The following is a 13,603-nucleotide window of genomic DNA, read 5'->3' on the forward strand; positions in this document are numbered from 1 at the left end:
TCTCAGACTAAAATTGCTCAGTGTTTGAAATGAGACAGGTTAACTTAACACTGTTCAGTTTACACTATAGCTGACTTAATTTTGAAATATATACAAACAAGCCTAAATCCTGCATTTAACCAGATCTAAAGGTATGAGACTGCGTACCACAGCTTATGGTTCCACCAAGACCATATAGAGTACAGCATTTTCAAAATCCATAAGTACAGCTGACAGATGGGAACAGCTGACAGATGTTCAGTTTACACTATAGCTGACTTAATTTTGAAATATATACAAACAAGCCTAAATCCTGCATTTAACCAGATCTAATGGTATGAGACTGCGTACCACAGCTTATGGTTCCACCAAGACCATATAGAGTACAGCATTTTCAAAATCCATAAGTACAGCTGACAGATGAACATTTGTACATCATATTTGAAGCGGTGCTCTTGGTTGGGGAAAATGGGGAAAAAAAACACATGTCAACCTTTCAAAAGTACTTTTCTTCATCTAGCCATCTACCCAGATCATTAATGTACAATTTTGAATTCACAGAATTATTTTTGTTTGCACATTTACAAATACGATTCTTTAAAAAGTGATTTGGGAATGCAACGTGCAGAAATGTTACCTCCTGTAAGTGTTTCTGTGGGTGTCTGTGTTTATGTATTTCTGCTTTTGTTTGTGTCTCTATGAGTGTGTATGTTTTTTTTTTCTGTGGATATCTCTATGAGGGTGGGTTTGTGTATGTATGTATGTATGTATGTATGTCTGTGTTTTCTGTGGATGTCTCTGTGAGAGTGTGTGCATATATCTGTGTGTTCTCTGTGGGTGTTTCTGAGGGTGTGTGTATGTCTGTGCATATTCTGTGGGTGTCTCTATGAGAGTGTGTGTATGTCTTTGTGTGTTTTCTGTGGATGTCTCTGTGAGGGTGGGTGTGTGTATGTATGTATGTCTGTGTTTTCTGTGGATATCTCTGTGAGGGTGTGTGCGTATGTCTATCGGCTAGATTTGGAGTTTGGCGGTAGATGGGTTGCTAACGCCACGCGTGTTTTATGTCTAATGCACGGCATTGTTTGACTCCGGTATTTCGAGTACAAAAAAGACCATCTAATGATGCTCCTAACGCGTGTATGTCACACGCGGAATCCTGCCCGCGTTAGACAGTCTCCCATAGAGATCAATGGAAAAGCAAAAAAATAGCTTTTTTCACCTAACACTCGATCTTGCGAGAATACGCACAGCTCGGTCATATGACGCATACCACATCATGCACAACAATAACACGCCGCAAATGTCACAACAACAATCAATCAACAAAGCACACAAGCATTACACATTCACAAGCGGGGGGATTTGAAATAAACTTTAATACGGGGAATACGCATATACTTTAAGATGCGGAAATTCGCAAAATAACAACAAGGAATAAAAAATATATACATACACTAGCAAAATAATCGCATTCAATATCACTATATATTAGGACAAACATACATATACAACACTTCACTAATAACACACCATCGCAAATTCACATTTAAACAGAATACTATTGGACAATGTTAGAGAAAACGACCACTATGACATCATCGCATTCTACACATTCCACAAATACTAACTCAAAATGAGCATGCGCAAATTCACACAACTAATACACATTGCACTAATATTAATTGCTAATAAAGCACACCTGAACACAATTTACAACGGAAATCGGTACATCATTAAACATTTACACAGGGTATATAACCACCACAGAAGCAGGGCTTCTTTGACTGTGTTGCTGGTGGGTCTTTGGAGATTGGAGTTAGTGTTAGCGTGAGAGAGTCAGTTGTTAGTGTTATCGTGAGTGAGTTAGTGGGAGTTAGTGGGAGTGGGAGAGAGTCTGTTAGTGGGAGCGTGAGTTAGTGGAAGTGGGAGTTGTTAGTGAGAGTTGTTAGTGAGAGTTAGTGATAGTGGGAGCGTGAGTTAGTGGTAGTTAGTGAGAGTTAGTGGGAGTGTTTGTTAGTGAGAATTAGTAGTAGTGTGTTAGTGAGAATTAGTAGTAGTGTGAGTTAGCGAGCGAGTGATTTTTCTGTACACTTAACACATTTACACGCAAACACATTCAATACATACATACACTTATCAATAACACTACATACACTCCATACACTCCATACCCCCTACCCCCTCATACTACACTCCATACCCCATTCCCTGTAGTCCCATTCCCTTTCATCCCATTTACTCTTATCCCATACCCCATCCCATACCCATCCCCTAGTTACATTTAGTTTACATATCCTCCTTTTAGTCTTTTTCTTCTTTTGGTTTATTTAAATACTCCTTACCCTCTTTGTTTTTTTAGATCCCTCTCACACTTTCAGCACTTTTTTTGTCTTTTTAGTTCTTTATTTTGACCCCCTTTCATTTCATCACACTCACTTTTTGTTTGATTATTTGGGGTTTAGTTTAGGGAACAGATGGAGGGCAGGCAGGGGAGAGGTAGAGGGCGGAGGAGAGGGAGGGGGAGAGGAACAGGGCAGGAAGGGGGGCAGGAAGCGGGGGTGGAAGCGGTGGGTGGACACAGCCACTTGGTTCAAGATGAACAAGTGGCTGGGCCCAGTGGCGGACAGAGTAGGGCTTCACAGTCCGGGAAACAGAGGGCATCGTCACAGGGGAAGGCCAAGGCGACTAGGGAGGCGAGGTTTTCGATGGAGGAGAAGGAGGCCCTTGTAGAGGCCTATATGGCCAGGTATAGGAGGCTGCAGCACCAGAAGACTACCCCGACTGACAAGAGGAGGCTCTGGAATGAGATAAGGAATGCAGTCAATGCAGTGGGTGGCCGGAACAGAGATTTGGATTCGATAAAACATCGCTACCGGGACTGTAAGATGGATCTCAAGAAAAAGTTAAGCCTGGAGGCCCGACATTCCGCAGGAACCGGTGGCGGACCTGCCCTGGAAATAGAGTACTGCCGATGGGAGGAAATGTTGCGGCCCAGCATCTCCGAGGTGGATGTAGTCGGTATCGGAGGAATTGATACCGGAAACCTGCCATTCTCATCTGACGGTAAGCTCATTGAACAATAAATTCATATACGAATGTATTTCAAGGGACACTATACGCAAACCTTTACTTTCATGATTGAGGTAGCGAATACAATTTGACAAAACATTCAAATGTACTTATATTACCTAATTTGAATCATTCTTGAGATATATTTTAATGAAGAAATAGCCATGCACACGGTGAAACAATCACAGGAGGCAGCTATATTCAGCTAACAATCAGCATCTTATAAGCATATTTAGATATGCTTTTCAGCAAAGAATATCCAGAGAATGAAGCTAATTAGATAAGAAAAGTACATTAGAAAGTTGATTAAAAATGTATGCTTCTAAATCATGAAAGATAAAACATTGGGTTTCATGTCCCTTTAAGGATCAGATTAATGCTATAACGTTGTTTACACGCATTCACAATTACTTTGCGGTTACATCAGTATCTAGGCTATAGGTTAGGTGTGCATTTAAACAGACTGAAAACAAACGCTAAAACATTCAGATTGACCAGAGATATCACAAACACGGTTTAGAAAATGCGGAAATCGTATTGATTGTTAGATTTCAAAGTGGATTAATGATTCTGCATTTGTAATTGTATCGTAAGCTAAGTCATTTAAAGCTTGATTTGCAAATATGCTAATATATACATTTTTTTTTTCTAATATACAGAGTCTGGGGAGGAGGCAGCACAACAAATACAGCCTCCTCCATCTCCCTGGGATGAGAGTGGTGGGGAGGAATTTCCACTTCGGAGGGAAGAGGCCCCCCGTGACGAAGAGGGCACGGAAGCAGATGAAGAGGCCCCGGAAGCAGAGGAGGAGGCCGCGGAACCAGAGGCCCCTCAAGGACCGGCACACCGCCGTGCACTGGCACCCCGCTGTGCACGGGTACCCCGCCAAGCACAACAAGAGGAAATAGCGGAGGTGCGGGTTCTACTGGACTACATAGACCAGATGCGTAACTCCCGTATACAAAATATCGAAGGCCGAACTCGAATTATTGATGGACAAAATCAAATAATTGAAGGCCAAAACCAAATAATAAACATACTTAATAGAATCGAACAAGGGCAAAACAGAATCATTAATCTACACCAAGAGATGTTCAATTTTTTCCGGGAGGCGCATGCTGGTCTGCCTCCTGCTGCTGGGCCTCCTGCTGCTGGGCCTCTTGCTGCTGGGCCTCCTGCTGCTGGCCCATCTCCTCCTGCCGGCCCATCTCCTCCTCTTCAGCCATCTTCTCCTCCTCAGCCATCTCCTCCTCTTCAGCCATCTTCTCCTCCTCAGCCATCTTCTCCTCTTCAGCCATCTTCTCCTCCTCAGCCATCTCCTCCTCTTCAGCCATCTTCTCCTCCTCAGCCATCTTCTCCTCCTCAGCCATCTTCTCCTCCTCGCCTTGGTCGTCCCAGTACTCTTCCTTCCACTCTTCCCACAACATCTCCAAGGAGAACTCTTCGGAGTCGGCAGTTGCCCCTCCCAGAGCCTCAGCCCCGTGGGAAGAGGGGAAGGAAGAGGAAGTAAGTATTTTTTTTCATGTTTAATGTTTTTTTTATTTAATGTGTAATGGATAGGTACGTGATGATGTGGTTTTCATACACTTGTGCACCACACTCTGTATATAATCTACTTCTATGGGACCGGGTCCATGGAGGCAGATTGTTTGCAGAGTGTGGGTTATAAGTGTGTGAAAACCACATCATCACATACCTATCCTTGTTCATGATATTGATTGGTTTCTGTGATGTGATGTCCAAACTGTTTCCCGAATCGCAAACAAAATTACCATTACAATTATCCATGATGGCATATTACTGTTTGAATGCCAATAACACAGCTTAAAGGGACAGTCAGAAAATTATTGATTACAAAGAAAACACTCTATTACGCATTATCAAGTTAGAAACAACAAAACATGGAGAAATACGTGTGACTTATGTGCTTACCCTTGTATCTATGACTATGAAAAATGACCACTTATTTGTTGTTCTGACATAACAACATTTTAGATATCAATGATCAATACATGGTAAATAATATGCTGTATGAGCACAAGGTTTTACATATACAAATGCTATCCAAATGCCCTCTAGTGGTCAAATTGCATAATGATTACATGCACTCTTCAAGCTCGAAGAAATGAGCACACGAACCTCATAGGTTTAGCTAGCAAATTAAAATAAACACAGACAAATGATTAATTGGTGAGAAACATTTGATATTACAAAATTGACTTTTAGAATAATGCAAAACATTATTTGTTTTCTAAACTGTCCCTTTAACAAAATTACATATACTAACATATATTTGAAGATTGTTGGTATATCTACATGTACTTGTTCAAACAAATATTGAAATCAGATTTATATTGACGTGTTAAATAAAGTCTATTTTCTTAAAGAGACATTATTGTGTTAATTTATTTTTAGAAAGACATTTGTTTTAACAATGAATATGGTTTAAAGTCCTTTTAGGAGTGGGGGGTGAAAATATGCTAACAATAATATATTTGAAGATTAACCAATGTGGAACTCATACATGATACAAAAATCAACATTTGCATTAAAGGGACAGTATACTATATTTTTAACAGAACTGTATGTAATAGACACTACTAGAAACAACAAGATTAACATATACTGATATTAATATTACAAAGCTTCAAACACTTTCAAAGAAAATCGGGTTAGCTCTATTGAAAATATAGATGAACCCCCATTACAACCGTAAAACAAGACAATACACCATCATACACAAAACAGGAGAAAGCTGGAGATGGTACTCACATGAAACTTAGAGGCTTGGCGAGGAGTCTGATAATTAATTACATTTTATTTGAACAGAAGCAAAATGAAACGTGTATTTGTTAAACAATGGACTATCTAACTAGAGACCAAATTAAAAGATTTCATTTATAATGTGAGTGTCTAATGAACCTTTAATAAAATATACAACGAAATTACATTTAGAAGAAGTCGGCATCATATATTTAGCATATGATAAAGATAAATGCATATTGATTACTTTATTCTAACACAATAGCGCATATTTATTAATTAGATATCTTTAACATTAAACACAACAGTCATTTTTCTGAAAAAGGAACATATTGTTGACAAACATATTAAACAACATGGACTATAGAGATTTGCACTTGCCTCGAAATATCATATGCATGAAAACATTTTGCTTTCGTTCGTTTATTCAACCAGACATCCAGCAAAAGAGAATGTGGTGGTCTTTATCAGCTACGGGTCAACAATGTAACATGATGCAAATAATACATATTCGCAAGGTTTTTAAAATTGGCTTCAGTCACAAACGTGTTTAACGTGCACAAACAAATATTGCGGGACTACGTAATACAATCAGAGGTTTTTTTACCTTTGCATATGACGTCTTAACATGGCGCTTCCTTGATCACGTAAGAACGCCATCCAATAAAAGGCACATTCTTGATCACGTAAGAACGCCAAAAAAAGGCCCATCCTTGATCGCGTCAAAACGCCATCCAATAAAAGGCACATTCTTGATCACGTAAGAACGCAAAAAAAAAAAGGCGCATCCTTGATCGCGTCAAAACGCCATCCAATAAAAGGCACATTCTTGATCACGTAAGAACGTCAGTCAATACAAGGAATCATTGGACAGCCTGGCAGGTGACGTCTTAAGCAACATGGCGCATCCGAGATCGCTTAAAAACCGCAGCCAATCCAAGGACTCAGTTGACAGCTTGGCATATCACTAAGAAACATATTTATATTTTAGGAACTAGTATGTGTCTAGATTGCTATCTAGGAATGTCACAAAATCATGAATCATCTTTTCGGACTTGACTGTCCCTTGAACTATAGCTATGGTGTATATCTTTAACATTTAAAAGATACACATGAGAAATACATATGCCATTGATGTTTTAAGATATGTTTTGATTGTTTTGGAATAACAATAATGATACATGTATTGATTAAAACGTGTCATTTATTCAAGTTTAAATATGGTCAGCCTACCTATAGCCATATATGGGAGGAGAAGTATTTTGTTAACATATTTGATAAAAAAATATTCATCATCTAAAATATTTGCATTACACACAGAGATTTATTTGGTTACACTTTTACAATAAGATAGAATTGAAAATGAAATACATGTGCTGTCAACATTACAATAAGATTGTTTATTAATAAGATTATATGTCCTTGTTCATGTAAAAAGGACACAAACGCTTTAGAAATGGAAATACATTCATTAACAATTGTGCTCACCATCACTTAAAGGGACATTATTTTGTTTTTTAAAAGAGGATACACATAGACAATACTATTTCAATAAAATGAACACTTTACAGGGATTATATCATTGTATCAATCCTCAGATCATTTGTTAAAGGTGCATCAATTCATGCAGAGTTTCTAAATACACACATGGATGTGAAAATTGAAATATACATATATACACAAATAACAATCTATATATACATATATAAAACAATTACTATGCTAATCATAATCATGCAATGATAAAGCTTTGAGAAAAATATATAAAGACAAAAAATAAGATTACATTGGAGATGTTAATCTTAAAGTCATTTACAATTGTCTTACATATATGATTTTTGAAAAACCATTATTTTTGGTAGGTCCCTTTAAGGATCAACCAGATAAACTAGAGCTTTCAAAAAATAACATGAAGAATGAGGACAAAGAATGTGCAATGACATGTCTTTTATTAGTATGTAAGAAAACATCAACAACGTTTAGAAATAATCTTATAAAAATAAGGAATATTTGAGCCATATGACAAGGTAACAGAGTGCATCACAGTCCATGAAGAGAGTTGCCAAGGGCCACCATAGCCCCATTGGAGACATATGACAAGGTGACAGAGTGCATCACAGTCCATGAAGAGAGTTGCCAAGGGCCACCATAGCCCCATTGGAGACATATGACAAGGTAACAGAGTGCATCACAGTCCATGAAGAGAGTTGCCAAGGGCCAACATAGCCCCATTGGAGACATATGACAAGGTAACAGAGTGCATCACAGTCCATGAAGAGAGTTGCCAAGGGCCACCATAGCCCCATTGGAGACATATGACAAGGTAACAGAGTGCATCACATTCCATGAAGAGAGTTGCCAAGGGCCACCATAGCCCCATTGGAGACATATGACAAGGTAACAGAGTGCATCACAGTCCATGAAGAGAGTTGCCAAGGGCCACCATAGCCCCATTGGAGACATATGACAAGGTAACAGAGTGCATCACAGTCCATGAAGAGAGTTGCCAAGGGCCACCATAGCCCCATTGGAGACATATGACAAGGTAACACAGTGCATCACAGTCCATGAAGAGAGTTGCCAAGGGCCACCATAGCCCCATTGGAGACATATGACAAGGTAAAAGAGTGCAACAGGCACAACAATAAACTTAGAAAAAGGCCAAATGGCAACAATAACAAAAACATCAACATGTGGACGGAGGATTCTTATCTGCGACCTTGGAGCATCTCCAGATCCTCCACTTACTGGTCATCCTCTTCATCGTCCTGTGCATGTCCAGCTCCAGATTCAGGCCTTGAAGTTAATCGCATGATTTCACGCAGAGTCAAGTCCTGAACCCGGAGCTGGGCCTGCATGGTGTCGTTCATCCCTCTCAGGACAGCTGCGTTCCTCAACACGGCCTGCTCTACTCGTGCTATACCTTCTAGCATGAGCCATGCTGAGTCACAGCCTAAAATAAAGAATAAATCAAATATTAAGGATAATTACACAACTGAAGAAAAAATAAGTAAATATACATTGTCATCATAAAGACAAATCATTCTTTACATCAATTTGTTTAAATTGATTCTTTACACATTAAATATGTTATTCAGACAGACCGAAATCATTAAAGGGACAGTTTACTCAAACATGTTGTCCCCTTTAATTGGTTTTCGATGATCCACTTATACAGCTTGAGTGTATCAAATCTTGTTAAAGGATTTACATTGTACTTACATTAGCAATTTAAATATTTTAATTATACTGTGGTAGGCACACCTATCCTTAAACATTTTGGCGTTGAGGACAAGCTGTGTAAACATAGCAACCTGAAGAAATTACATTCCCACTGGGTTAGACAAGAGATAATGTATCAACATTTGTACATAAATTGTTGGATCCAAGTAGTGGTGATTGGTATATGTAGTGATATCAAATTAAAGGGACACTGAACCTAAATATTTAATTGACTGATTCAGATAGAGCATGACATTACAAATATGTAAAAATTAAACATATTCTTTAAATGTTAGAATTCTCTAGCTAGATTTTGAATGTAGGTTTTTAGGGCAGGCCATATTTGTTTATCAACGTTGGTTGTTACTGCTGGTTGATGGATACATTCATCCAACAATAAAATGATGTCCACAATTATTTTCTATTTAAAATTAATTCTAGGCATTTCTTTGTTTCAATAAAGATAGCAAGAGAATGAAGAATAATTCATAAGAGTAGTAAATTATAAATTTGATTAACATTGCATGCTCTAATTGAATCACAATAGAAACAATTTTCCTTCAGTGTACCTTTAAGTATCTTATAATGTTGATTTTGAATGATACTTACAGCTGTGCCTGGGAAGGACAATCCGACACCCAGGACAATGAAGGTTGAGACAGGGGGGAGGGATGGGATTGTGTTGGGGAGGGATGGGATTGTGTTGGGGAGGGATGGGATTGTGTTGGGGAGGGATGGGATTGGGTTGAGGAGTGATGAGCTGCTGCTCCGGGGTAGGCCGTACAGCTGGGGAGTGGTGAGTTGGGGTCTGGGCAGCTGTACGGCCCATAATACGTGGAGAGCGGCGAAGGGTGGTGAAGGGGCGTTTTTTGGGAGGGACAGGAAATGACAAATGGGAAGGGCCGGCAGGGGTCTGGGCCTGGGCAGGGGTCTGGGCCTGGGCAGTGGTTTGGGCATGGGCAGGGGTCTGGGCCTGAGCAGTGGTCTGGGCAGTGGTCTGGGCCTGGGCAGTGGTCTGGGCATGGGCAGGGGTCTGGGCATGGGCAGGGGTCTGGGCATGGGCAGGGGTCTGTGACTGGTCAGGGGACTGGGCAGGGGCGGAAACCAGATGACCAGAGGTGGAGGATCCATCTGAAAAAAATAATCCAAATATATTAACATCTCATACATCATGAAATCAAATCAACGCATCTCAAATTGATTATGTTTTCAATATACTTCGAAGTGTGTTTGAATTTCTAAACAATTATGAAATGAGGATATGGTATGCATATAGGCACTCAGATGAATATCAATGACTGTCTGTACAATTATAACATTATTATTGTGTTTTGGCCTGGAATATGCATGTGACATAATGATGGCATGAATTATAAATTTAAAAAAAAAAATAATAATTTGTCATGCTGCCTGATATAGAAAGGGGGCAGTAGTGTATTTGAACAGACAAATAATCTTCCTTTTTAAAGTGCAAAAGCTGTAGTCTTTGAATGTCTTCAATAAAATGATTTCCAATAAAGCAACATGTTGGAAACATGATAGATATATTTCACATACCATCAGACTTCAAGGCAGCCTCTTCCTCCTCCGTCACACATGTTACATCAATCTCTGTAAAACATAACATGTTGTGTACACGTTAAGATCAGATATTATAACATATGTTACTGTTGATCAAAGACACACATCAATGTTGCATTAAAGATATACACACCCAAAGTTATGATTTACATCATTTTGATGGAGCATACAAATTACATTAGATTTGTTATTCTCAATGATTCATATTTTCGATGTATTGTTTGTATTATTTTAAAAATCATAAAAGCATAGTACATAGAACATTTAAGATTTCTCATGTGTGTCTTACTTGATGACTGTTGTCAAAAATTAACATGGAAACAAACATATGCTATACATCTTCTGAATAACAAATGTGTAGACTAAGAAAGTTTTAATTATTAATCTTTCAATATTCAAAGAAAATTAATATATAATCAGAGGAGTAAATTATATGTTTGTTTCAAATGTTATGCTTCATCAGAATCATGCTCATAATATTGATTACCAATACACCTTCAATGACATATAAATGAGTCAATGGACTTACCAGGAGACCGCAAAGGCGGTTCTGTGTCACTGCTGGATTCCTGTGGGCTCCCCACACCAACTCTCTCTATGAATGATATAGATATATATTAGTGAACACATTTGGGATATCCCTAAATCACATCTGTAGCGAATTTTAAGAATAATCAACTTGAAAATGTGAATAGAGCAGTCATTAAACAAAAAAATGCTTGATTGAATCAAGGGTATTCTGTTAAAAATGATGTATTGAACATATGTTTAATTTCTGACTATATTAGACATCAAACTCATCTCATATGATGCTATTCCATATCTAAATATACCCATTGATCAATGTTCTTAAAAGAATACACACAAACCACATTTTGAATAACAGCTGTTGACAAATATAAACAAAGACATGTGGCACATCGAGCCATTTGTGCAATGTACAGTAATCTTGTTTAGGACACAACACATATTTATCACAATACCAAACCAAATTGATTAGTACAAATATGTAATCATGGTGCTGTTAGAGTATGCTGATATCTATAAAGTAACTCCAACAGTGAATATGTGAATTATATATCAATATCGTTTAATCCAAAGAATGTAAAGATGAATGAATCTATTGTTTATTAAAGGGACACTGACATGATTTATTTAAATCATTGATTTCAATGTTCAAACTGTTCAAAATGATTTAACATTGACTCCTATTATAATTTGAATGTTGCTACATTTTAATCTTAAAGGCAGATAAGCAATATTGGATTCAATAAATATTGTTTGTTGAAGGTATCCACCAATCATCAATCAAAACCCAGGTTGGTCAACCAAAATTGAGCTGCAGATAAACGTACATTCTTGATTTTAAAATACATTTAGCAATAGAATATTTCAAATATGATTATAGTATTATATTTAAATGTTTATTAATATTGCATACTCTATCTGAATGACAACATTAATAATTTTAGCTCAGTATCCCTTTAATATAAAATTATATTGATTTGGCAATGTTGGTGTTAATGAATTCTCTACTCCATATGTTGATGTGATGAATGGGATTGAGCATCCAATTCCAGTCTAATATGTTATTTAAGGATATCCGAAGAATTATTTAATTTTCATCTATTAAAGGGACATTAAGCTCTAAATGTGTAATTGTATACTTTTTGAAACTATGTACTACTGTTATCTGAACACATGATTTTAACTTTTGCAAATATGCCAATTTATGCATAGAAAAACAGCCGGATAATACCAGTAATGCATTGTTTAACCTAAACCAAAATCCATTATTTTTTTTATGAACTAAAACAATAGACTGAACCAATGTAGCTCATAAAATGTTTAAACAAAACAATAAAATCACGTTTAAAAATAATTCTATGTAAAATTTAGTTGGCATGTCCTTTAAATGACGTGATCAATTTCAATAATTGAATCTATATTTTTAAAATCTAAACATATGCAAAATTGTGTGTATTATTTAAAAATGTATACAAATAAGATTAAGCAATACACAAGGGAAGAACATAAATTGGACATTCAAAGAATCTTACATTAAAATTAAGACATCCAGAATAGATGGGATATCTTACATTCAAAACAAAATCAGTAGTCATACAATGTAATCCAAATATTTTTTTTATTTATTCTTATTTGCAAAAAGTTTTACAATCCATTTTGCAGATACATATAAATATTGAACAATGTGGATTTAGTATGTAATGTTCTGTCCATGTTTCTAAGACAAATGTCAATTAAAATGAGACATACCATACTGTGACAAGCCCTGCCTTAAGGATCCAGCACCAACATCCAGATCTGTAATATATTAAATGAGGATTGGATATCATTAATACAAATCATGCCATGTTTAAAATCTTTACATTATTAGCAAATCAATTTAAAAATATTCATCCTTTGGTAGTCCCATGAGTTAATTGTTTCCTCAATTCAATTCATGATAAATATATCCTGTACTCTTATTTTCAATCAGTTGTGTTGTTTACTGTAGCTTTAATTATTTTTTGGTGTTATTTCATTCTCATCAATTGATGGGCATATGTTATAATTTATTTGGATTCTTCTTTTTTTATTATGTATAATATTGAAAATAAGAATACTGTATTCTTCACATATATAATAATTCACATTTCATTTTGACCAACATGTATAAAGCAATGCCACTTACAGCAAACCCATGTTAACGTGTATGCGAAATTCCATTCTCGCGATCATTGCGCAATGATTCAAAGCGGAATTACGCCTCCGTCATTTGACCAACATGTATAAAGCAATGCCACTTACAGCTAACCCATGTTAACGTGTATGCGAAATTCCATTTTCGCGATCATTGCGCAATGATTCCATGCGGAATTACGCCTCCGTCATTTGACCAACATGTATAAAGCAATGCCACTTACAGCAAACCCATGTTAACGTGTATGCAAAATTCCATTTTCGCGATCATTGCGCAATGATTCAA

The sequence above is a fragment of the Bombina bombina genome, chromosome 5 (genome assembly GCF_027579735.1).
Source record: "Bombina bombina isolate aBomBom1 chromosome 5, aBomBom1.pri, whole genome shotgun sequence".
Taxonomy (NCBI): domain Eukaryota; kingdom Metazoa; phylum Chordata; class Amphibia; order Anura; family Bombinatoridae; genus Bombina; species Bombina bombina.